The 26280-nt window shown below is 48.9% G+C and overlaps 2 long non-coding RNA genes across 3 annotated transcripts in view; one reads left to right on the top strand and one right to left on the bottom strand.

Moving 5' to 3' along the window:
- LOC120889252 (uncharacterized) overlaps positions 1 to 5010 on the top strand; it is a 56423-nt gene extending 51413 nt beyond the window's left edge. For both annotated transcript variants that reach the window (XR_013425399.1, XR_013425398.1), the window contains one exon: positions 4593 to 5010. This is a non-coding gene — a long non-coding RNA (uncharacterized LOC120889252). The remainder of the gene's footprint in view (positions 1 to 4592) is intronic.
- A 10373-nt stretch (positions 5011 to 15383) lies between these two features.
- LOC144366340 (uncharacterized) lies at positions 15384 to 22346 on the bottom strand. The gene is made up of 2 exons (XR_013425393.1): positions 21959 to 22346; positions 15384 to 17922 (listed from the first exon to the last, which is right to left on the bottom strand). It is a non-coding gene; the product is annotated as an uncharacterized LOC144366340 (long non-coding RNA).
- Between the last annotated feature and the right edge of the window lie 3934 nt (positions 22347 to 26280).

Below are 26280 nucleotides of genomic sequence, written 5' to 3'. Positions count from 1 at the left end.
GGCCTTGTCCTTGGAAGGCTGGGACAGCTCATCCCGGTGTTTCTCCAGGGTCTTTGTATTTACCAGACACGTTTCAAGATACTTCTGCCCACGAGGTGCTTGGAACCATCCTTGTCAGATTTTCTTGTTCAGCCAAAGGTCTTGCTGGGAGTGAGAAGCTGTTCCCAGAGTCCTCTGTTCCATCAGGATTTCTCCTGCATCCTACAAACAGCCTCAGTGATGACCATGAGTTTTCGAAACGTTTTCCCCCCTTCGCTACTTTTCTAGAAGTTTCTAAACTTGCCTCTGGTTTTCATTTTTTGCGGGGGAGTGAGGAGGAAGTGAGATATTTTCAAAAACTTAAGTCTGCTTGCACGTCTTTGTTCATACCCACCACAAGAAGGAAGTCTTTTTTCTTTTCCATAAGATGTTAACCTCCGAGAAACAAGACTGTGGAGGAGGACAGGCCACACTCTGATGTCCATCCGGGAGCCGTGTATTCCCTGCCTGATGCCCAAAGGCGAGGCACAGGCCCCAAATTAATGAGACTCCAGGCCACGGCTACAGCTTGAGCCTGTCCTGCAAAAGTCCACGTGCTGGAAATTTAACCCCCAAATTCATAGGTTGATGGGGTGCAGAGGTGGGCCTCTGGATAGTTATTGGCATGACGTGAGGTCATGGGGAAGGGGCCCCATGAGGGCCGCAGGGGCCATAAGAAGAGGGCCCCGAGCTAGCCGCTGGCTCCGTCTGGCCAGGAGGCCCTCCACCACGCCAGGCTGCAGCAAGAAGGCCCTCCCAGGTGCCCCGGGATGCCAGTCACACGCTCCTGGACTTTGCAGCCTCCAGAGTCATCAGCCGCCTACTTTTCTCATCTTGACCTGGTCTCAGGTTAATTTTTAAATAGTAACAGAGAAAAGACGAAGCACGGAAGACTGTTTCTAAAAACCGAAATATCGGTCTTGCACTTTTCTCAAGCTAGGGTAGAACCTGGTCTGATAGTTCAATGTGGAGGAAAAAGCCGGAGAAATTACAGAAGAGTTGATTTTTTTTCTTTTCAACTTCCTATGATAATTCAAACACACACACACACGCGCACACACACACACACACACACACGCACTCACGCGCGCGCGCACACACACACACACACACACACCAGTAAACGTGAACCCCGGAACCAGGGGGCTTGTCACAGAAGACCCTAGCCTGACCTACCTTCTCACAGAGCAACTGTTCTGCCCAGCAGCCAATCATCACTCCATTGTCACTCAGGGAGAATTTCACCAGAGGTGAAGGCAAGTGGGGAACAGCAGAGCTTTCCTCTCCTAACACACCCAGGGTAAATCTGGGAGAAAACAACACAACACTGTTGGAACCCATGCCAACAAAGAGGTCCTACCAAATACAAAGCTATGACGACACTAAAAAGGCTTGTAACATCAGGTAGCCTAGTGGTTAGAGCAGGCTCTCGGCTTGGGCGCGATTGACATTTGAGGCTAATTCCTTGTCGTGGGGACTGTCCTGTACATTGTAGATGCCAGGAGCAGTCAAATATATCTCTAGACGTTGCTTAGTGACCCCCAGGAGTTGGGGGTAAGGCACTCCTGGCCAAGAATAGTTGAGTTAGACTAAAAATGGGCGGGAGGGATCCACATCCACTTCTGAACCTCTTAGCTCGACGATCTCGGTTAAGTCTTAGTCCCCCTTGAGCTTAATTTGTCCATTTGTAAAGACAGGACGGTGTGGTGGACTGTGGTTCATATCCCTCCAAGGTTCCCGTGTGGGGACCTTGCCCCCAGAGTGGAATGTTGGAACACAGGGTGGACGTTTAAGGGGTGAGGCCTAGTGGACATCCGTAGGTCACTGGGGGCATGGCCGAGAGGAATTGTGAAACCCGTCTTCCTCTGCTGCCTGGCGCCAGATGTGACTGCTAGCTCTGACACTTGCTCCCCGTAATTGCCATCCTCCATCCGCCATGACATCTTCACCAGAATGTCGATGCAGGCACCGTGTCCTTGAACCTCCCAAACCGTGAGCCCAGTAAACTTCCTTTTTTTTCAAAACAGCCTATGTCAGGTATTTTGTAATAATGATGAAAAGCGACCCGACAGGGATGTGTCACAGGATTACTGTAGGATTAAGTACTTGAATACGCACCATGCAGGACCAAGTCAGAGTTCCAGAAACCTACACTATTTTGAGGATGATAATGACACCCTCTCACCTGAGTTAAAACACTGTAACCAACAACCTGGATCCGTTCATTGATAAAAAGAGGAAAGACAGACTTCATCTCCTGTAAAATCACATGGGGACACATTCTGCTGTGGTGATCAAGAGCCCTGATGTGCCCTACATTCATGCTTAGCTAGAAGAAAAGCACCACACGCATCGGATTAGCAGAGAAGCTCTAGAAATGCTGAAGGAGGCTTAATAGGGGCTGGGGAATCTGGACAACAACAGGGTCCAGTGTAAACACAGGAAAAACAGAACAGAAGGCCTTTGAGAAAAGCCGTCAGGCTAGCACAAAATCCTCCCTTGCTGTAAAAAAAAAAAAAAAAAAAAAAAAAAAAAAAAAAACATCTAATTTAAGCGTCTCACTTAGAAGGTCCCTGTAAGGTCAGAAGTCACTGCTCATCCCTGCTAAAGACCATGGAGCCTCTGACCAAGGAGGCAACTAGAACAGGTACAGGATCCCCGAGGACAGAGGCAGGACTACGGTCGTGTTCTCTAAGATGTTAAACTAAGAACTCTAGGCAGAGGCTGGGGCTGGGGGTGTGGGGGGACAGGGGAGGGTCATGGAATCGTTAGGTGACTCAACAGCCACTGGCCTTTTGATTGATTTGACTATGAATGCATAAATCCAGCAAGACGTGAACTTTAAACCGATTGCAACACGCCGTGTTATCAGTGTGTTCTCTGGTTATTTAATTTCTGATCCGATCTTATCTCCTATTTCCCAAGATGCGTCTGAAAAGTTTCATGCTCACAGATAGAACTTCAATCACCTTTTCTTGTCTCCTGCCAGGGCTCCGTGTTTTCCGAGCGTGTGTGGATAGGGGCAAGTTTTACAGAGCACAAGCTAGCACTTTCGGGGCCTCTCCCTTGCCTATAGCGAATTCCTTCTGGTTTGGAAGAAAATTCATCTCTATCAAGTTCCCCCGCCCCCCTGCTTTGGGGGGTATTTCTTTAATTGCCACAATCACTCAAGGCTCTGGGTTTATTTTTATACATTACTCATCTGTTTATTCAATTTATATTTCATTTGATCTTGTGTGTAAGTCTTAAAACTTCAGTTATCAACTTGAGTGTTATCAGGGTTATTTTTCATGCCAAAAGGCTCAGAAATGTCAGTTGACTTATAGACCTGACTCTATTTTTTCTTTTCCCCAAAGATATGGTTATTAGTCAGGGTTCTGGTAGGAAGGAGATAGCTGAGTTGAAAAGACTTTTTAAATGAAGCACTTTGGGCAGAATTATGGGGACCAGCCAGGGGTGCAGAGGCACCCTGAGCCCTGAAGGACTACAAGGGGCTGGGGACAGGATTGTCAGAGTCTGATAAGAAATGAGCTGTGTGAGAGGGACCACCAACAGAAGGTACCATAAGGGAACACAGCCACCAGCAACCTGCGGCGAGGCTGGAGGGAGCTGGCAGGATACCTGCCCTTGGGTCTCTCCTCCCACCTCCTGATTTCCTGACACTGCCTCCAATTGGCCAATCTGGATGATCCAATCCAGAAAGATCAAGTTTCCTGTCCCACAGAAGGGCTGAGAGTAGATTTGGAGTGAGGTGGGGATAAGATACACACAATATCACTGACATCAGCCTCTTCTGTACTGTTGGCTATTGGAATTCTCATTAGGTTTTCAATAGACAAGCGATTCTCCATGAATTTTCAATAGCTATGGCACAGGCGACTGTGCACCAAATATATTCATTATTTATATATATATATAAAATCTTGAAGAATTTCTCTTTGTTCCTGTTGATCAGCCTGATTCTCTGTATAGGGTGGATGGCTATTGTGCTAGTCAGCTTTCTGTGATTGTGTCAAGATACCTGAGAAATCCAATTAAGAGTAAAATGTTTATTTTGGCTTATGGTTTCAGAGCTTTCAACCCATGGTCACTTAGCCCTGTTGCTTTGGGCCTGTAGTGGCACAGTGCGTCATGGCAGGGAGGATGCATGGGGCATAGCTGCTTACCTCACAGAAACCAGGAAGCAAAGAAGGAGAGAAAGGGAGTTGAGTTCCAACATCCTCTTCAAGGGCACACCTCCTATGACCTGACTTCCTCTCATTAGGCTCCACCCACTAAAGGTTCCACCGCCTCCCAGGGGCACCATGGGCTGGCAACCAAGGCTAGCAACATAGGCCTTTGGGGGGCATTTAGGAACCAAACCGTAACACCTATCTTAGATGCTTTAATGCCCTTGTCATGGTAGAAATGATAACTCTCAGCCCCTATTCCAGATCTCCTGAGCCAGGAACTCCGAGAATGAGGCTCATCAATCACTAATGAGTCTGAAACGTGCCCAGGTCTGAGAAGCACTGGGCTAGATGTTGTGGAGAACATCTCCGATGCTTCTCCTAAGCCACACCTTTTTGTTCCAGGTGTCACTGTGGCAACCGGCAGCACCCAGGTGTAGCCGGGCCCCACCTCCCCTCAGCTGCACCAGTGTTTCTTCTCTGCCTCGGGCTCCTCCACTGCCGCATGTGGGCTGACTGGGAGGGCCTGCCCCACCGTCCAGGCATGTGCAAACCTGGAAACGCTGAGCAGCTAATGAGCAGCCCTGGGGCAGCCCTGGACCAGTCCACGTTGGGAGCCACGGGAGCAATTCTTCCCCTGCGGTCTTGGGGCGAAGGTGAATTCCACGTGGTTCCTCAGAGGGGCTCCGTGGGACTGAGACCCATTTCTCCAAAACGCCAACCAGCGTGGCAGTTACCTATGGGCAGCGTTCCCTCTTCTGATTCTCTTCATTTTTTGCTTCCCTGTATCATTTCCCAAAATAAACTGTGCACGGCATAAAAATGTTTTTTTGGTTAATGATGGATTTCATATACAAGGGTGGCCTCATAAGATTATGATGCCCCTGAAAAATTCCTATTGCCTACTGATGTCATAGTTCAGTGCATTACCTGTGTGTTTACGGTGATGCTGATATAAATAACTACCATGTTGCCAGCCATGGGAAAGTACGGCAGCACATACAATGATGGATGGTACATGATACCTGATAATGATGATAAGTAGCCATGTTACTGGTTTATGCATTTACTATACTATACTTTTTGTCATTATTTTAGAGTGTATTTCTACTTGTTTTTCTTTTAATGTTCCTGTAAAACAATCTGCTGTGTGGTGCCAGGAATAGCCTCATCCATCTCTTACTTATCGCACCCCTCGATTGCACCAAAAGTCCTTGGTGGGGGACTGGCCTATTCCATCCAGGTTTATGTGAGTAGGTTCTGTGGTATTTGCACATTGATAAAGTCACCCAGTGATGACTCATCTCTCAGAGTGTCCTTATCCTTCAGCGACAGAGGACTGTCCCTGCATGCAAAACCCTCATCTTAAGCTCTGTTTCTTGGGGACCATGTAAGGGAGGGTGAATATTCTCTCTTCATCCTCTGTCCCACTTATTTGACCATCTTAGTGCAGCCATAGTCTGTCTGGCAATGTGGTTCTGTAGCTCTCTATCTCCCCAGCTAGACTGGTGTTCTTGGACCACGGACTGGGTCTATTCATTCTTCCACTCCCCTATTCTGATGGATTTTTGGATATTGAGGAGCAAAACAAATATCTGTTGAATCTAACAGACTGTCAGAGTCATACCCAAAAGCTTTTAAAGTCCCATGATAGTATTAACTCATCTGACTTGGAAAAGTGGTATGCATTCTTTATTGAAGCGGTCTTAAAATTTGTAAGCCTTTCTCTTTTAGCTATTTTTGATCCAGTCATTCTTTAAAAATGAGGTCCAATCAGTTGTGACCATTCAGCACAGTCAGGGCCTGCTTCATAGGCACGGGGCTTGGTGACATTATGCAGGGCCTAGTGCCTGGAAGGGCCTGGCCTTGGTGGAATGCCCCGTTGTTGCCATCTTGAAGTTCCTGATTTTATCTTTGAATTTGGCGCGTTTCAAGTGAAGCGCTGTGCGCATGAGCAGAAGAGCTCTAGGCAACAGGCGCATGTGCCATCCTATTGGCCCACCCCCAAGCTGTGTCCCTGAAGCCCAGAAGCACCGAATTCCAGGGAACCGTGGTGTGTGTGGTCCAGTAGGACCTAAAGGTGATGAGCGTGTGGTGCCCCTGAGGGAGTGGGCAGCAGAGAGGAAGTAAGGGAGCTGATGGGGAAGGAGGGCCTGGCTTCCATTAGAGCCAGTACATGCTTCAAATCAGAAAGAAGGTGCTGACCTTCAATAACAAGGTCGACCAAGGGACGCCATCAGAGCCTTTCTCACCCACGTGGTTTCCCTGTTTTAGCCAGTACTTATGCTGAAGGTGACGACATAGGAAAAATAAATAAAGGCAATGTGGGAACCCGGAGTCCCTTCTCCTTTCCATCCTTCCTCACCCAGAGGCAAGCTGAAGGCGGGCTGCTGTGGAATGTGCACCCAGCGAGAAGTGAAATGAAAACACGTTTGGCTGATTTTATGCAGTGGTTCTACAGTTTGGGTAAGAATAAAATACATACTTTTATATTTTGGATTTTTTTGGGGGGGAACAGAGGATTGAACTCAGTGGCACTCAATCACTGGGCCACGTCTCCAACCCTATTTTTCATTTTGTTTAGAGACAGGGTCTCACTGAGTTGCTTAGCACCTCACTTTTGCTGAGGCTGGCTTTGAACTCGAGATCCTCCTGCCTCAGCCTCCAGAGCCGCTGGGATTACAGGCATGTGCCACCATGCCTGGCTTATATTTGTAGCATATTTGAGCTACAAAATACAGACTGTATAATAGTGGTGATTCTGCGTGTCAGTTGAATGTTTTTACAGTTGCATTTTTCTTTTATTACAGATGCATTTAAAATTGTCATTACTCATTAAAAAGATGACTGGGAAGATTTAAGTGCATTCACACACCAAAAGAAATATTAATTCAAAAAGAGGTGAAAAAATAAAATAAGGCATTTGAAAATTTTTCTGAAACAAGGCAGATTGTGTGTGCAAGCACATGTGCGTGCACACAATCAAATACAGGTGACATAAAATGCTTGAGTGAATAAGAAATATTCGTCAGGGGAGCTGCTTGTCTTTCCATTTAGCTCGTGCCAGTCTTTGGGAATGTGGAGAACAAAGCCATTGTTCCTGCCCAAGGGCTTTACAGATTATCAGGGGATTCGGATGAGCTACTGGACCATTGGAGAAGAGGACAGTGAGCACGCAGGGGTTGGAAACAGACAACATCCAGTGTGAGCCAGACGGTGTCCCCTGTAGCCCTCCCCACCAGTCTCTATTACCATGGTCCTCGGCACAAAGCAGACCTCAATAATCAGGGCTGATTCAGGGCAAGTTTTTGAGTAGATGACTTCTCCATCACAAGTTCAGTCTCTGGGTTTGCAGGCTCCTCGGGTATCCATTAACCTGCAGACGTCAGGATGCGGCTGGGAATGACCACATGCAGTCACCAGGAGAGACCGGGGTGAAGCACCTCTCAGGATGGGTGCATTCGTTCCAACTCGATGGAGGAAAGAAACGCTGAAGCCCATTTCTGCCATCTGTGTTACCCTTATTCCCCAGGACAGTGTTTAATTTGGCATCACAAATTTCACAGCTGAAAACTAGAAAGATCTTCATACATTTCTTGTGTAGAAAGACTGTTTCACCCTCTTTATATTTAAAAAATTCAACCGTGTATCTCATTTTTTTCTTTCTATGCATTTCATATTTCATTGCCATATTTCTTCACCCCTGGAAGAAAATCTTGTTCAACAAGCCCCTTCTTGGATGGTCCCCAGGACTCCGGATATGTGGCATTAATTGTCACCCGCAGAGCCACCAAAGGACTTCATTTGCCCTGCCTCGTGGCTCTTCTCCTTGGCGTCACCACTACTGGGTATTAATTAGACAAGGAGTTTCCTGAGAGTGGCTTGTGCCTGAGTCTCCTCTGGGACTGCCCCAGGACCCATCACAGGGCCGGTTACATATGAAGAGAATCTGCAATAGACGGCGTTCACTGAATGAATCAGCTAATGCCATCTGCTGTGGTGTAGATGTGTCCCTCAAGAGTTCCTGTGTTGGGAGCTTAGTCCCTGATGTGGTGCCGTGGAGAGGTGGTACCCAGCCTTTGGAGGTGGGATCTAGTGCACGGTAATTGGGTCAATTCCCTCGGGAGGATTTAACGCAGTTCTCCCGTGAACATGGTTAGTTCTTGCGAGACCAATCATTGTTATGAAGGATAAGCCTTCCTGTTCTCTGGCTTCCTGTCTCACTGTGCAATTTCCCCGCCTCACACTCCTACTATGATGCCATCTGCGATGATGTCACGAAGCCAGGGAGCCCTCACTAGAGCCAATGCCATACTATTTGGACTTTCAGCCTCCCAAACTGTGAACTAAATACAACTCTTTGCTTAATAAACTACCCAGCCTCAGCCATTTGTTGTAGCAATGGAAAATGAAATAGATGCCATCGAGTTGCTCCAAAACTTAAAAAAAAATTATGCTCTTCAGTGATTCACTTCTTTGCCATCACTGTTTTCTCTGGTACCATTGTGTGTGTGTGTGTGTGTGTGTGTGTGTGTGTGTGTGTGTGTGTATGTGTGGCGATTGAACCCAGGGACACTTTACCACTGAGCTACATCCCAAGCTCTTTTTACTTTTTAATTTTGAGACAGATTTTGGCTTAAGTTTGCGTATGGCCTCTCTAATTTGTCTAGGCTGGCCTCAAACTTGCACTCCTCCTATCTTGGCCTCTTGAGTCGCTGGGATTACAAGCATGCACCATTGTGCCCAGCTCCTGCTAACTTTTAACACACACACACACACACACACACTTAAGATTCTGTTCACAAATAAATAAATAAACAAAAGAAAAAAGAAAAAGAATAGCAGGTGGCTGCTTAGTCCTGGCTGCTGGGACCTTTGGCACCGTGGAACCTTTTGGTCGCGTCTGAATTCAGAGCATACCTGTAGACCGAGTGAGAGCCTGGGCTTCTGAGTGGGCTTGGGAAACCCTTATTTATTGTAAAGCTAAAATTAAACTACAAGTTTTTACATGTCGCGCAGCAGCAGCTGATGCAAGTCTTAGTGCTTCTCACACCTCGGGTTTCAACTACAGTAAAGGGATTACCACGCGTCATGCCCGGATCGGGTTTTGGCCATGGAAATGAATGAAATCGGGGAAATTAAAAGTCATGTTCTTTCACTTTCTTTGAGTTAAAAAATCTCTTTAAGATTTTTCAGAATTCCTGGCACTTCTCTCTCTCTCTCTCTTTCTCTCTCTCTCTCTCTCTCTCTCTCTCTCTCTCTCTCTCTCTCTCTCATTTGGCATCTGTGTCCTGGTGCCTGCCAGGACGTCTGGATCCAAATGGAAAATGCTGAGACAGTGAGGCGATCGTCTTTCCTGGAGCACTTGGGAAGTGCTGGGGTCCGAAGTGCTCATCTCCCAAGCTCCTGTTTGAGGTGCTGAATCTGACAGTCGGCCCTGCGGCCTGCTGCCCCACTACCCACATGAGTTCGCTGCTGGCAGATGGTTTGTCTTTTCCCTGTGTCCCTCCTAACCCATCATTGACAGAACATCCTGATCGTGGTGAGAGATCCGGGATCCACACATGGCAGAGTCTGCTCTCCATGCCAGGTTCCTCCTGGTGCAATACAGCTCTGTTCCTAACAATTCCCCTATCCCCCCACCCATGCACAAGGTTTCATACAATGTGTAGAATTTCCAAAAAAAACCAAAACCACAATGCTCTCACTACATGCCATTACGGAAACCGCTATGGGCATCAAAAATAAAATGGCAGCCAGAGCATAGGGTGTATTAGTCAGCTCTGCATTACTACATTGAAAAGCCTGATGCAGGGCGCTTACAAAGAAAACAAGGTTTGTTTGGCTAAAACATGGAGGTTCAAAGTCTAAACAGCATAGTGCAGACTCTGGTGAAGGTTAGGGGCCAGTGGATGGCAATGGTGGGAGTGTGTGTCAGAGTAAGGGGGGGAGGGTGGGTGTCCTGCAGTCCCTTGAAGAGCACAACCCCCCAATGACCTAACTTCCTCTCACTAGGCCCCACCTCCTAAACCCCTTCAAGAGCACACCCCCAATGACCTAACTTCCTCTCTCTAGGCCCCACCTCCTAAAGGTTCTACTACCTATAAACAGTGCCAGGCTATGGACCAAATGTTAGATCACAAGGCACCTTTGCAGGACCCTCAAACCACACCCAACTAAAAAAGTGTCATTCCCTGGAATTGAAGCTGAGGATTGAATTAGCATTAAGCACAAAAGCCACCCAATGTGACATGGTGTATGATGCTGTTAGGATTTGGGTGTTTTTAGCGATTCTGATTTTTTAGATTATTTACATCTTATATAAAGTATTTTCTCAATGTTTTTATTTTTTACGGAGGACTATTTCTAAGAGTAGTATTGGGTTTATAGAAACATTAAAAAGAAGGTCCAGAGAGCTCCATATGCCTCCTCAACCCTTCATGCATGGCCTCCCCAGGATCAACCTCCCCATCTGGAGAGATGCATTTGTCACAGTCAGTGACCCCACAATGACACATCATCATCGCTCAGTGTGCATTGTTGACATCGGGGCTCAGTCTTGGTGTTGTAAAGTATCTATTTATTATTTAATGTGTGTGGTCATTAGCTTTGAGCCAGAAGTCGATGTTGTAATCTTTTACATGCGAGGAAGCTGAAGCGTACAGCAGTGAGATGATCCTATACACAGATGCCCAGCCAGTAAGCGGAGAGCCAGGAGAGCACAGCCCAAGCGTGCCCCGTACCATCTTGGGGCTGATGAAGTGGGCGTGTTTCCTTAGATAACCTCAAGGTGCCATCCACCATGTCATGTTGTAGGTAGAAGGTCTCCACCAGAGTGAAGCAAATGGCACCATGCTCATGAGCCTTCATGACTGTGAGCTAGCTGAGCCTCTTTTCTTTATGAAGTACCTGGCCTTGGGTATTTTGTTATAGCAACAGAAAACAGATGAATTCACAAAGAATAAAGCTAATGATTTTTGAATTTTTCCAGCACTGTCAAAAGAGAAACACGGGTGTTTAAGAAACAATAAATATTCTGGTCTTGTACACTAAAGAAGTATATTCTTCACTGGAGAAGAGATATGGCATCAGCCTGTATTGCAACTATTTAATGCAACGTATCAGATTAAGCAAGCCCCACAGTCATTCAAATCCTTTCTCTTTGGCTTGTTAATAACCAAACATCTGGTTATTAACTAGTTAGTACCTAGAAGCTGGAGAGGAGTAGGGTGCTTTTAATATTGGACTATAAAATAATAGTTGTGGGAAAAGTTTGTATTTTGATCTAAAATTAGAGTCTTGACTTCCAGCTTGTGATTTGGGTTTCTGGTGAAGTTGACTAACAGGAATCGATTCCCCAGCACCAACTCAAACCTGGGTGAGCCAGTCTTGACTGAGTTTCTGCAGGAGTAAGCAGTAGATGCAGCATCCATGATTATCATCTCAAGTGCAGCATCTGAGAGTCCCATCTGGATCTGCCTGCTCACCTTCCCCACAACTTGGTGTGAAAATAAATCTGATTAAATGGTCCACCAAAGTAATGTCTCTACCGGAAACATCGTTTTTTTAAAAAATTTGGTAGTAGAGATTGAACCCAGGAGTGTTCTACTACTGACCTACATCCTCCGCCCTTTTTATTTTTTATTTTGAGACAGGGTTTTTCTAACTTGCTTAGGGCCAAGCTATTTGCTGAGGCTGGCTTTGAACTTGTGATCCTCCTGCCTCAGCCTCCCGAGTTGCTGGGATTCCAGGCGTGTACCTCCAGGCCCAGCAACCACCTGTAGCGTCTTTGAAGAGAACTTTACATGATCTTGCCTCACCTTTTCCCGATGTAGAAGCCCCGTGACTGGTCAATTAAGTCATTGGTGAGTTGATGACCTCCACATTGGTTTTCTTTGGGACATCTCTATTTGTTAGAAGTTCTTTTTGTTATTGTATTGAGCTGAATTTTGTCTGCCTGTCAGTTCATTCTCTAGAGATACACAAAATAAATCTACTTCACCCACATGGGAACCCCTGGGAATATTAGACTTGCAGCAATGAAACATAACATGGGAACCTTCCTCACAAGGGAATTTTCTTCTCCTTAACCATTGAAGGACTGCTGGCTTCAAGAGAAGAACTCAGTTGGATGATTTTTATGTTGTAAGCTGAGGAGGACGTCTGTCGGGAACAAGAGTTGAGGGCCTTAATCTTTCATTACATGGCAATTGCCAAGAACGTGAAGGTTCTGAGATTTTACTTGACTGGTCACGTTAACAGGTTAGCCTGCCATAATCACATCGCTTTCTAGTGGGGGCTCCCACTAGACCCCAATTTCCTCAGAGTGGGCGAATGGGGACAGACAACACCTCCATGCACAGAGGGTGTGTTCCAGAAGAGAAGGCCTCACGTTTAGGAAGCCCCCCCCCCATCTTTTATTATGGGTCGTCAGCAAATCTGCCAACTGCTGCCCGGGAGAAGATGTTTTTCTTGCTATACTGGGGAGCAAACAAATCAGTTCTTTGCTCTGGAGGGAGATGCTCTATCTTCCAAGGCTGTTCTCTAGGCATGTATCCTTGAAAAGATAGTCTGTAGCAAAGGCAGCGCCTCTGCTTGCAAGATGGGCAGAGACGCCAGAGGCCCAGGAACTGTCTCCCAACAGCAGCCACCTTTGACTCCACTTCAGCTCCGCCACCAACCTGCAAATCTCTTACCTGTGCATTTACTTTTCTCAGCCTCTCACCAGACCCAAACTTGATGCCAAAACAGGCTAAAGAGAAGAAAGGGCAGGTGTGAGCAGCACCATTCCTTATTTTCCAATTAAGTTTTATTTGCAACTTCCTCTATGAAGTTCTTCTCATTCACATCCAAGAGACAGTTTCCCCTTCCGATAATGCAGATTTTTGGCAATGCATGAATTCAGTTGAAAATTTATTATAGATTATATAAAACTGGAAGGGCGATGTGATAAAGGATAAAGTTATTAGAAGTCAAGTGGGATGGTGGGCATGTTGACATGGGCCCGAAGGCCCAGCTACGTGGGAGGCTGAGTCAGGAGCATTGCTGGAACCATTTGAGGAGTAAAAAGAAAAAAAAAAAAAAGGCAAGTGAGAGACTCGGATAAACCATTTGCAATTTTCTTAGTAGACCAAAGATTAATACCCAGACCATGGAGCTGTGGGTGTAGCTCCATGGTAGGGCACTTGTCTAGCCTCTGAGAGGCCACGGTGTGATCCCTAGCATCACAAAACAAAAACAAAAACAACAACCACAAAAAAGAAAACAAACAAAAACCAACAGAGAAAGAGAATACGAAAAAGTTATTCCCAGAAAAGTCAACAAAGTGACTGTTCATCTTATGAAGAGACGTTTAACCTCAGACACTAATCAGGTAAATGCAAGTTTTAGATAATGAAGTGACTTTAACATATTGTAAAAATGTGAGAGTGATGATAGCCAGAATTGGCAAGGAGTCTCTCAGAGGCTGGAGACATAGATGAGTTTATAACACACGGTTCGTGCAAAGCCCCTGGGTTTACACACATGCACACACACACCACATTCCAACACCAAAAAAGAAAAAGGAAGAAGATCCTAAACCAACCAAAAAACATTTTCAGCAAGGCTAAGGGTGATATAAATTGATAATATCCTTTAGAGGCCAACTGCTAAGTTGAATCTCTTGAGAGGACTAATTTAATACTGTTGGAAATAGTAAACTATTGGAAATAAGATAATTGGCCATTAAGCAGAGAAAGGTTAAATGAATAGGATATTCACTATATCCATATTATGAAATGTAGTCATACTGCTCTAAAAAGAATGAAGCAGTTTCTAATTTTGATTTTTTGAAGGATTTCTAAGAAAAATTATTTGTCTAAAGAAGTTGCAGAAAAATACTTAGGATATGAGGTTATATTTTTCTTTAAAAAAAAAACTCCAAATGATATATTCCTACATGTGAACAAACATGTATATACATGCATGCAAGAAAACAGAGAATAATACACAACTAGTGTTCAAAATTCTTTAGCTCTGGGGAGGAGAGTGGTATAAGGGATGGAGAGGGTGGTGGGTATAAAGGTTGATTGGCTTTAAGTTCATTCTTGTTCAGTATTATTTTAATTAAATGTGTTGCTATTTTGCTTGAACGATTAAGAGCACAATAAAAATCGCACTGTGGTCAATCAGTTGTGGTTATTCTGTAGTACTCGAGTGGTAAAGAGCCAGTTATGGATCGAAACCATTAACTGGGCTGAAAAACACAAGCAGAACCTTAGAATAACTGGGTGGGAGAAAAAAGTAGGATTTTCATGAAACCCTCTGTGAATGCCCAGCACACTTGGCCTGGTTTTCCAGGTCTACTGCAGGGCATCAGAGTGAAAGCACTAAATGAATCACATACTGAGGCTGGGCTGTGGCAGGGGCTCAGTAGCACAGCACTTGCTTTGTGTGAGGAACCGGGTTGGATCGATCCTCAGCACCACATAAAAAGAAAATATTAAAAAAAAAAAAGCAAACATGTACTGAAATCAAGGAAGAGATCAAGATAATTAAACCATAAGAAGGGAGATGGGGGTGTAGCTCAGTGATAGAGCCCATGCCCACCATGTACAAGGCCCTAGATTCAATCCTCATTCCCTCCCAAAAAGAAAAGAAAAAAGACACTTAGAGGAAAATTTAGGAATTCCAGGAATTGAGAGGTTAGCACATATAATGAAGCTTTTTGTTTGTTTGTTTGTTTTTAATTTGATATTGGTGACTTGGGCATTGTGGTATCACAAAACAGTGGTTCCCAAAGTGTGGTCCCCAAACCAGCAACAGCATCATCACCAGGGAACTTGTTAGATATGCAAATTCTCAGTCCCCGACCCAGACCCATTGCATCTGAACCTCTGGGGCTGGGGCTCACCGAGGTTTTACTGAGCCTTCTAGGGGATCCTAAGGTGCGCTCAAGTTTGACCACGGCTGCCTGAGACCAGGGCTTCTCCAAAGTGAGCCCAGACATCACCTGGGGAGCTCTGAGGCAGCACCTTCTGATGTAGCAGGAATGTGTGGGGGGGTGCTCAGATTCTGCACTGTTTTAGCAGTTGCCGGGTGAGGTCGATGCTGCTGTTGCTCAGAGCACATTCTTGAGTCACTTTTGGAGGAAGATGGAGTGAGCATTCTATGACTGGAAGGCTTCATGAGGAAATAATGAGGAAGGAGAAATAGAAAGAGCCACATCAGTTTATTTCCATCGGTAACTTAAAGACTATGAGCAAGAAGGCGGCGGATTTCTTGGAATGGATTCCGGATGCCTTCGTAACAACATCTTTGCACGTCTCCAACATGCTTCCTGAAAGCTCCGACTATCAGCAGCTACTCCTGACTTCTTGTTCTCCATTCCCTTTCCCAGATGCAGAAGCGCAGGCTGGCCCACAGAGCTATTTGCATCTCAAGGTCACAGGGACCTCGGGCTGGCACAGGCCTCTTGGCTGACTGGCCGCAGCTCTTTCCACAGGACTTTTCTAGCTGTCTTTGTCCCCACAGTGGGAAGTAGTGACAGAGCTCCTGAGATTAACACAGCTGGGTCTCCCTTGTGAAAACCCGACCAGCTCCATCTCCAGGCTGGCCGGTGAATAATAGGAATCTTTATCATCCTTTCCGTCAGAAAGCATTTATTTAAAACCCTTGGCTAACGCACGGGGTGAGCTGGCCTGTCACACACCGTCACATGGCATGGAAACTGGCGATTAAATTTAGCAACCCACCTCGGCAAATTCAGACCGGGGTGTTGACCGGCCAGCCCAGCCCAGAAGGAGCCCAGGGGTCTCCAGAAAGAGGGAAATCAGGCCCAAGTGAGTTATGACAGATTACCAGCACCTGTCCCCATCAGTAACTTGGTGTCCTCCAAACGCTACGGCAGGACTCAGAGGGCCAAGAATGCTCCCTCTGTACACTGGCCTCCTCGCAGAGCTAGCAGCAACTCTGGAATGGGGAGGCGTTGGCTCCAAGGACAAGTTGTTTGTTTACTGACTCTGGGGACCAGACCAGGAGAGACAGCATTAACCGAAGAATAAATGCCATTTGCTCCACACACCCGCTGCAATTGCAGTCTGTGGTGTAACTGTAACGACCTAGCTGAGCAACTGTGGTGGCCCTCCTTGATAGAGAGGTGGGCACAGAGAGGAGGGCTTTACTGGTTTACAAGGTGCAATCAGAATGATGGCCCAGATTCATAGGTGAGGCTGTGCCTGCGGCCCAGGAGGCTTTTCAGATGTAAAGATCTTTCTGGAACATCCTTTGGGTTGAAAATTAGAAGAAAAAAAAAATTGGTGAGCCTTTCCGGGCCCTACTAGTTAGTGTGTGCTGGGATGTCTGAACAAGAGAGATGATGTTTATCATTTTAGCCCTGGACTCAGCCAGGGTCCTCGGTGTCAGTGCAGCTGGGAGTGTGATCGTGGGGGGCGGGGCAGGGGAGGCTTGCACAAGCCAGGCTCTTTAGTCACATCTTTCCCAACCCTGGATGTGCCTGGTAAATGACATCTGCCCAGTTGCTGTAAAGGTACGACTCCATCCGCCTGCCGTGGGAGGGAAGGGGACCCTGGCCACCCTAAGGAAGGGCGCCAGGTCCCACCCTCGCTGGGCCACAGTTGAGACTCAGACCTGGCAGCGCTGCGGGCACACCCACGAGAGTCTCTGTGCTCCCACCTTACACAACCGCCTCTCCCAGAAGAGGGAACAGAACTTCAAGTGTCACAAACCCCGGCCTCCAGGGGAGGAGAGAGGCCAGCTGATAGGGGCCCTCCCGCTGCTGAGAACTGAGGGGCGTGGCCTCCCGGCTGCGGGTCGGAGCGCTGGTGAACTTCCAGTAACGTGGGGTCAGGACGTGAGGGCACCCGAGCCTCGAAGGTCGCTAAAACCGAGCCTGCAAAGCTGGGTCCGCCCACACGCCATCGTTCACGGCAGCACGTCCCCCAAGCCAGGCGCTTATCTGCCCTGGCCATCTTGGGTCCTTTATCTCTCATTTTTTTCCCTCTGTCTCCTTTTTATTTTTTCTTGTTCCTTTGTCCCTAGTTTCTAGACGTACTGGCAAAAAGAGTGGCAGTCGGGACGTCCCCTGGGCACTGCGGCGGGGTGCTGGTGGCCTCCGGTTCTCGGTGCCTTGGTGCAGGATGGGGAGAATGGTCCCTCCCTTCCTCCACCGGGATGATGTCAAGGGACAAACAAGACCAGAACATGCCTGGGAGGAAGGGCACCAGCATCGCTCTTCTTCCCCCCGCTGCAGCCCTTCTGACTCATCGGGTCTCCTGGCCTCGTAAAGCAGGTTGCGTCTGGAGAGTGGTGGTTGGCTCAAGGTCACGCAAGGTTGAGTGCCTCCGCTGGATTTAAACAAAGAGCCACTGAGCTCCTCATCCACGGCTCAGCCCCTTGGACCACAGTGACCTCTGGTCTCGGTACCTGCAGCCCTGCGCTGGTGGAGGAGACCTGGGGGCCTGCGCCCCAGGGGGTGTGGAAACCTGTCGGGCGGCTCCTCCCCCAGCAGCCAGGCCCGTCCAGCTCTCTCTTTCCACCCGCCCTGCGGGGATTGGCCAGGCGGATGCTCAATCAAATGCGGAGTGTGAGGATGCAAACCCTCTTGGGGAGTTCAGGGGTGTTGGACCGCCAGCCTGTGCGCGTTTCCCAGGCTAATTAAAATGTCCCTGTCTTTCCGGCTCTGCATTCAGTTCCTTTGCATATGAGGCATGGAGTGCAGAAATGGCGGGACAGACTGAAAAAAAGGAAAAGAAAGAAAAATGCGCTCTGAGCTGGGGACCACCCCTGCAGCCGCCCAGCCCTGGTTAGGGAAGGGAGAAGGCAGGTGTCTCTCTCCTAGTCAGGGTGCCTAACCCTGGTCCTCTGCACAGTGCCAGTCCTCCCTGGACAGCTCAGAATTCCGGTCTGGATAACACCCTCTTTCTCAGCCGAGGGCGGGGAGAGACGTCATCCTGTCCCTTCCGCCTGGGCTGCCTGACCACGCCCGGTGGCTCTGCATTCCTCCGGCCTCTTCCTAACCTGTTCTCCACCTTCTGTTCCCTCTGTTCGACCCACACTGGGCCCTGCTGTCTCAACGGATCTGCAGATGCCTCTAAGAGCATCTGATCCATTTCACCAACACCCCCCCCCCAACACCAAGCTCGGGGGAGCCACGGGTCTACCTGTGTGCAGGGAGGGGCTCATGGTGGCACAGGAACCCAGCAACCAGGGCACCTTCGCCGGATCCGTGCCTGTGCCTCTGTTGGGTAGGGGCACTTTGGATCTGAGGCTCAGTGTGCGCCCTATTTTATGAGTAGGAGAAGCCCAGAAATTTCCAGTTGATGCCCAGAAGTGGTTTAAATACCCTAACCCAGCCTTCCTTTGGAAAAAGAAAAGAAGTCATGATAAAGATCAAAAGAGAAACTTGAGTATCCAAATTTTAAGGAAAGGGGGGGGGGTCCTGTTTCTCCTTTCTGTTTGCCTCTGCAGGAGGAGCCCAGGCTGGGAAGGTGGCTTCTTGGAAAGAAGAGGAGTCCCTCATCCCTTGTCGGGGACCCCGATGGAGACCCCCGGGCCAGAGCCTAAACATTTTTCAGTGGCTCCTTGGGGCACATCCAGAGCCAGGCCCCATCTCCAGGCAGCCTGTGCTTCTGCATGATGCCACCAGCCTGGTCCGTGTGGAACTTGAGTTCTGCACCTGCTCTGTCACTGTTGAGCCGTCTTCCCAGAGGGCACCGCGGTCACCAGGGCCTGGCAGAGCCCTGGAGGGGCCCAGCCTGACAGTGGTCTCTGACTCTGCATTCTTCATGGGCCTCTGAGCAGAGCTGACTGCTGCCCTGCAGAGGGATTGGTCTTTTTTTTTTTTTTTTTTTTTTTGGTACTGGGGATTGAACCCAGGGGTGCTTCACCACTGAGCCACATCCCCCGCCCTTTCTACTGCTGTGTTTTTTTATGTTGAGACAGGGTATCCATAAGTTGCTTAGGGCCTCGTTAAGTAGCAGTGGCTGGTTTTGGAACTTATGATCCTCCTGCCTCAGCCTCCCAAGCCGCTGGGGCTCTAGGCATGAGCCATTGTGCTCAGCTCTTCTTTTAATTTCATCCCCAGTTCTTTAATTTTTTTTTTTTTTAATTCTGAGGCAGGGTCACACTAAATTGATGAGGCTGGCCTCAAAATTGTAATCCTCCTGCCTCGGCCTCCCAAGTCACTGAAATGACAGGTGTGTATCGCTGTGCCTGGCTTTGTTCTTCTTCTTTTTATAATAGCCTTTCTAAGGAGGGTCAAATGCCTTTTAACTTTTAGTTTAATGGTAAAAGTGTTTTCCCTATATGGAATAAAATTTTCACAGTGGTTAAGGAGATGTATGAATGAAATTTGATCTTTCATTCCTTTAACTATGGATTCCCTGTTTTTCTCTCCAAAGGCAACAGTTACATCTCAAAGTGCTTCCCAAGATGCCCTGTGCACAGACAAGCTTATGATTTATGTGTGTGTGTATCTACATCTTTTAGAAAAACAAATAGAAACGTAAAACAATGTACTTTGCTTTTTTCAACAAAATATGCCATTTCCCCCAGAATTTAACTGAATCTGTAGGTGAGAAAGGACTTAAACCTACATAGGATGCAGATCCCTAAAATTAGAATCCTCATCCCTCCAACCTAGTTCAGAAAATTTGGGCTTCAAAAAGATAATATATGCACATGCTGTATGTTTGTGCCACTCTCGGCAGAGACTGGAGCAGCATCCAGTCATCAAACACATCCGTCTTTCTGCAGAGAAAAATAAGAATGCATTCCTCTGAGATAAACAGCTATGCCTGGGCTGTACTCAGGCTTTGCTAAAAATGAGTTTAGAAAGATTTTCGTTTTCAGAGCTTTCTGGGTTTCAGAATTGCAGGTAAGAGATGACAATTTGTAATATTTAGGGCCTGCCAGACCCTGGATGGAGAACGTTTCACGTCTTATTTTTGATACTCACAGTAACCTCATGAGATAGAGGTTTGACAGGAGGGCAAACAGGCTCAGAACAGAAAGTTATTTGACCAAGTTGCTGTCAAGATTCGAACCCAGACCTGCCTGATTCCCAAGCCTGGACTCCTCTGCTCCTTTCTGGGCCACGTCTGCCTTGGTCGGCTGTGATAATCAATAGAGCCCCGTTCTCTCTCTCCAGGAAACCCTGACTCAGAAAATACGTCCTGCGGTCCTGCTAACCAGTCCATGCTGAGCCGCGGGGCCTGAGCTTCCCGGGCCTGCTGGGCCTGGCCTGAATTCCCACATGCACCCCCGGGGCTTGAGGACCAGCTCACGGTTCACTGGGCCTCATTCTTTACTTCGATCCACTTCCTGGCTTATCAAGAGGGACGTGAAGAGCCACCTGGGCATGGCCTCTTCCAGGAAGCTCCTGGCACCTCCCAGCCTCCCAGGAGCTTGGGGTCCACGTCCCACAGATGGCCTCTTGGTTTCGTGGGACGATTTGATGTCATTGATTTTAATTTAACAAACTCTGATAGAATGCCCGTAACATAAGATTGTCCCTCTCGGTCATCGCTGAGTGACCACCCCGATGGGATCAGGTCCAGTCGCGTTGCTGGGTGACCATCACCATCCCCCATCAGCCCTCTTCATCTTGCAAAATGGAGAGAGGGTACCCATGAGACACCAGCACCCCACCCCTGCCCCCCTCTGCCCCCGGGAGCCCCCATCCTCTTTTTGGCTCTGGGAATTTGTTCTCATTTATTTTATGAGGATGCCAAGACGAGCGGAGTCCCCCAGGACCTGTCTTTTGTGACTGGTGTGTTTCCCTGAGCATGATGTCCTCAACATGTCATTAGCATGCTCTGGCTTGAGGGCCCTCAAGGGACATGTGTTAAAATGCATTCCCCGTCGGCGGTATGAAGAGGGTAGACCTTGGTGTTCACAGGGAGGGCCTTTGGGAGATGAGGAGGATTAGATAAGGTCACCAGGGGAGAACCACCGTGGTTGAGTACTGGTGGCCATTTAAGAAGAGAGAGACCAGAGGATTGATGTACACATGTGGTCCCTGTGTCTTGCTCATGGGATGCCCTGCAACTACCTTGGGACTGCCAGCAAGAAGGTCATCCCCAGATGAAGCCCTTCAACTACAAACCAAAACCATGAGCCAAAAGAAAGCATTTTTTTTTCTTTTTAACTTACCCAGCCTCAAGTATTTCATTATAGAAACAAACAAACAAACAACAACAACAAAAAAACAATACATACCATGTGCAGGGAGATTTCCTTCCTTTTTAAGATGTGCCTTCTAATTAAGTTTTCTATTAAGGCTCTGAAAGTCAGGACATCCTTGTGTCTTTAGTCCATTTTCTGTGGTTCTAATGGATTACTAGATAATTGGATAATTTATAAAAGCAAGAGGTTTATTTTTTTACAATTTCTTAAAATTCTGGAGGCTGGAAGGTTCAGATGCTGGCTTTGTTGCTACAGCCTAAACTGGTAGGAGGCATCCCCGGTTGACAGAGCAAGTGCGCTAGCTTGGGTCTCTATTCCTCTTCTTATAAAGCCACTAATCCCGTCAAGGGAACCCACCCTCATGACCCCATCTGTCCCTAATTATCTCCCTAAGTCCCCACCACCAAATACCACAAGCACGTGAGTTTGGAGTTAAGGTCTCTACCACATGAACTTCTGGGAGACGCAGTCAAACCACAGCATGACTTTTTGACTCTCATGCCACAGGGCAGCACATTGACTGCTCGGTCAATAATAATGATCGAGCGAGCCAGACCGGACTCCCCGCCGCCATTTGTCCTTACCCTTGGAGTGAAGCAAGAGACTGGTAGGTGAAGAAGACCCGCGAGCACTCAGTCCACGGCTAACCTCTTGTGGCCTTCGTGCCCTGGGCCAGGCCTACACTTTAGTGTACGGCATCGATTTCTCATGGGTTTGCTACACTTTGAGTGACAAGCTGGACTGCCAACCAGGGGTAGCCTCTCCTCCTCGGTATCCCGCCTTCTAGGACCCTGGCTTTAGAGACACTGTGGCCATGCCAGGTTCTGAGTTGGAGACTCTAACGGGGCTTCGGTGGTTCTAAAAGGAAAGAACAAGGCTTCAGTTTCTTTCTCCTTCTTTCGAAGCAAAGGGACGCTCTCTTCCACAGAGGAAGGCGTGCAAGGAGGGCGCTGGTCCGTCTGTCGGCTCTTTTCTTGTTTGGAGCCAAGGTCACCACAGCCTGGGCTGCCCTTGGCCAGGGTCTCCTGTGGGCAGTCGCTGTCCCACGTGGTCCAGGGCCAAGGGCAAGGCTAGGGTTTTATCAGACTGATTTATGTGACACCAGGGGGAGGCCAGGAGAGACCTGGTGACAGGCACATGGTCACAAGCTGATGCAGATGGGGCCATCGGGCTCTGGCGAGGAGCTCCGCTGAGGACCTGGTGTTGGGGGTGAGTGGGTCGGGCCGGCTGCTCACGTGTGCTGGACCAGCAGCAGCCGGGTGCTGCCCTCGGCCTCTTCCTGGTCCTCTCCCCCGTCCTGTGCCAGCCGACGTGGCAGGAGGACCCCTGCTGAAGGAGGCCCAGGATTGGGCCCGAGGTCCTCCCTCTGCAGCGTCTCAGGCCTCCCTTGGCCTCTGCTCTGAGGTCAGCCTCCAGTTCTGGCTGGTCCCCAAGGCCCAGAGCTGTGCTCCATGGTGGGAACACTGCCCTTTCTGGAAGTTTCCTTGGTGAACGGGAAGCCCAGGAGCAGGATGGAAGAAGGAAGACGGACGGCCTTTGAGGTGCATCGTCCGGGGACAGTTCTCTTTGTGTTTCTGGAGCTCTCGGGAGTCCTGGAAGCCAACGGGGATCGTACACCGTTTGAGCCAACAAACGGAAGCCAGGGCAGGGCACGGCCACCTCCAGGGTGCTGCCATCTGAATGTGCATGGTGTCCCCCGAGCGGCCTGGCCTGGCAGGGGTACAGAAAGAGCCCTGGGTGGAGACACGTTGGGGACCTCACGGGTCCATCCCACACCAGTGGGGACGTGTCCGGGTCAGAAGCGCTCTAGGTGTGTGTGCGTGCGTGCGTGTGCGTGTGTGCGTGTGTGTGTGTGTGTGTGTGTGTGTGTGCGCGCGTGTGTGTGTGAGGGGGATAGTGTGTGATTTCCAGCATGTCCTAGGTGCTGGGAGGAAGGCCAGCCTGCTTGGGTCAGGGTGGTGGCCGCGGCCTGCAGAACAGGTTCCTGGTGAGGGTGGCCAGCTGGCGGCCAGGCCTGGAGCTGGTGTGCACAGGCTGCTCTGCGGCTGGCCCCAGGGGAGGAGGAGGAAGGAGCCCCAGAGGTGGCCGTGGGGGAGGGGGTGGCAGGAGGTCTCCACCTGGGCCTTGAGGGGCAGGGCTTTGCAGGCCACCTCTCCCATCAGAATCCAGGTTCCTTTTGGGCCCAGGATGGTCCGGATCCAAGACAAGCAGCCTGCCTGGTTCCGGTCCGTCCCTCGATATGTCCTAAAATCTCGGGTTCACGTTGACTTTAACCCCAGGCCACCTACTGCTGGGGCCGGGAGCTCGGGGCCCTCCTAGTCCTCCCCCAGGGAAAGGTCAGCTGAGGCCGCTGTGTCCAGGCAACCCGGGGACTGACTGTGGGAGAAAAGTCACAGCCCGAGTTTGGCTGTCCTTCTGTCCCCTGGCTGGTGGTGGCTGTGGCTCAGTGCACCTTGCCTGTGCCATGGCTGTCTGTCATGTGGCAGGTCTCTCTGCGGGGTCCCGCGGTCCCCAGAGCTCACTGCACGACACTTGACACTCGCGGTGTGTGTTTGCACGACAGTCTGAGCACCGTCGTGTCACCTTGTGACCTTGAAAACCATTGAAAGGCAGCCACTTTGGAGAAGGCACCTGTGAGGAGCTGTCCTCTGGCCTGCCCAGGGCTGGTCAGGCGCCCCAGGGGCCCAGGGGCCCGGCCTGGCCGCCGGAGTTTCATTTTATTTTCCTGATTTTTATTTTATTAAAATGTCTTATTTTTTTGCGATTTATTTTATTCCATCGTGTAGACTTTATTTTTAATTTTAAAACTTATTCACTTAAATTTTTAATCATTTTTTAAAAAATTATCCTACTCACTATGTTTTATTGATGCTTTATTTTCTGTCCCATCTAAAATTTATTTTGATGTTAATTTCATTTATTTTGATGTTATTTTTATTTATTTTTAAATTCATCTTATTATGATTTCTAACCTCGGTTGCCTTGGGCGCAGCCGTTAGAGTTTGGCTTGTGTCCGTCTCTCTGGGGACCCAAGACCTGCTCCTGATTTCTTGACCTTACATTGCCTTCGCCCCCAGGGACGTATTTTTGGCAATGGCCCCTCCGCACGTGGACACCCTGATCTTTCCTGGTTCTCAGTGGGGCCCGGGGAGGAGCCTCGTCTCCCAGCCTCCCCTGATGTGAGAGGATTCGGATGGAAGGGGGGACAGGGCAGCAGGAGAGGCCCTGGCGTGGGGGAGGAGGGAGACTCCAGCGCAGTCGGCCCTGGGTATCCATGGGGCGGGTCCCAGGACCCCTCGGATACCCAGTCCCTGATGCTCAAGAGGCTGCTGTAAAGGGGCAGGGTTTGCAGGGGAACTCTGCACACCCCCTGCGTACTTTGGACCATCTCTAACTGACCTGTGATTCCTACTGCCAGGTGAGGGTTGTTGTCCTGCACCTTTTAGGGACTAAAGGCAAGAAAGGAAGTGGCACGTGTTCACTGTGAGCATCTATTTTCCCAAATATTTTCCACCCAAGGTTGAATCCAAAGGTGCACAGCCCAGGGGTGGGTACAGGTGGGCTGTGCCAGTTCCTTTCGGTTATTGGGAGTAATCCCCGTGACCTGAGGCACACCCTAGACCCATGTGGAGGGAAGGGTCATGAGGGAGACCTTTGTCACCCCTCAGCCAATTTAGGCTGATCTTGCCCGCTCCCCTTGATCTCTTAGAGAGACTTCAGAATGAAATAGAAGGATACAGTGATCCTCCCGGTGGAACACCCCCAGTCTCTGCTCAGGGACCTGTGCTCTGAAAGGTTGTAGCCCGTCCAGTGTCCTAGCACCTCCTTCTTCTTTCCTTTCCCGAAGCCAACGAACCATCAAATTCTATTAGTTCTACCTCTTAAACATTCTTCAGTGCATCCATTTCTCTCCGTCATCCCCTAACTCAGGGGTCAGTAGACTGTAGGCCTGGTACTCAGACTGGAGCTATTTTGTAAATAGTTTTCTTGAAACATAGTCACACTCATTCTTTTGCAAATGCTTTTTTGTTTGGTTTTTGTGGGGCTGGGGATTAGAACCCAGGGCCTTGTGCATGTGAGGCCAGCACTCTGCCAACTGTATGCTACTTGTGGTTGCTTTCTTGCTACAAAGATTTCCCTCCCTCCCTCCCTTCCTTCCTTCCTTCCTTCCTTCCTTCCTTCCTTCCTTCCTTCCTTCCTTCCTTCCTTCCTTCTTCCCTCCCTCCCTCCCTCCCTCCTATTAGCTGCCTCTAAGTATTCTAGATACAAAACAAAAACAAAAAGCACTCCACGCTCCTTGCTGCTCCTAGAAGCTTCCACACTTGTGGGGGAGACAGAAATACAACTTTAAGACGCCCGACAGAGTATGAGAGAGGAACCAACCTCCTAAAGAGAAAAAAAAGTAACTCAGGAAGAGGGTGTGAAAAACGGGTGCTGACCATGAGGATGGGCTGGTTCCCTGGGGTGTGCCTTTTGAGTGACAGCTTGGAGGGAGGAAGAGGGGAGGGAGGGAGCCAGGCAGCTAGACCAGGGAAAGACAGGCCCAGAGCTCTGGAGGCTGGGGCCCAGCCAGCAGGGACATGTGACCAGGAGGGGAGAGAACAGGAAGGAAGGTGCTGCAGAAGGAGACCTATGGGGAGGCAGGACCATGTGAGGCTGTGGGAAGAACCTTGGCCTCCACTCCGAGGGGCACGGAGCCCTTGCAGGGTTATTAAGCAGAGGAGCAGCAGGACATGCTCTGAGGCCGGCCTCAAACTTGGGATCCTCCTTCCTCAGCCTCCAGGGATCACGGGGATTATAGGCGGGGTGCACCCTCGTGCCTGGCTCTGGTTTGAATTTGAATGGACACTTTGGCTGCGACCTCATTCTGCATTACAAAGCCAAGATCCTGGAGGGCAGGCAGGCA

The sequence above is a fragment of the Ictidomys tridecemlineatus genome, chromosome 8, assembly GCF_052094955.1.
Source record: "Ictidomys tridecemlineatus isolate mIctTri1 chromosome 8, mIctTri1.hap1, whole genome shotgun sequence".
Lineage (NCBI taxonomy): Eukaryota > Metazoa > Chordata > Mammalia > Rodentia > Sciuridae > Ictidomys > Ictidomys tridecemlineatus.
This window is presented reverse-complemented; position numbering and strand designations above follow the sequence as displayed.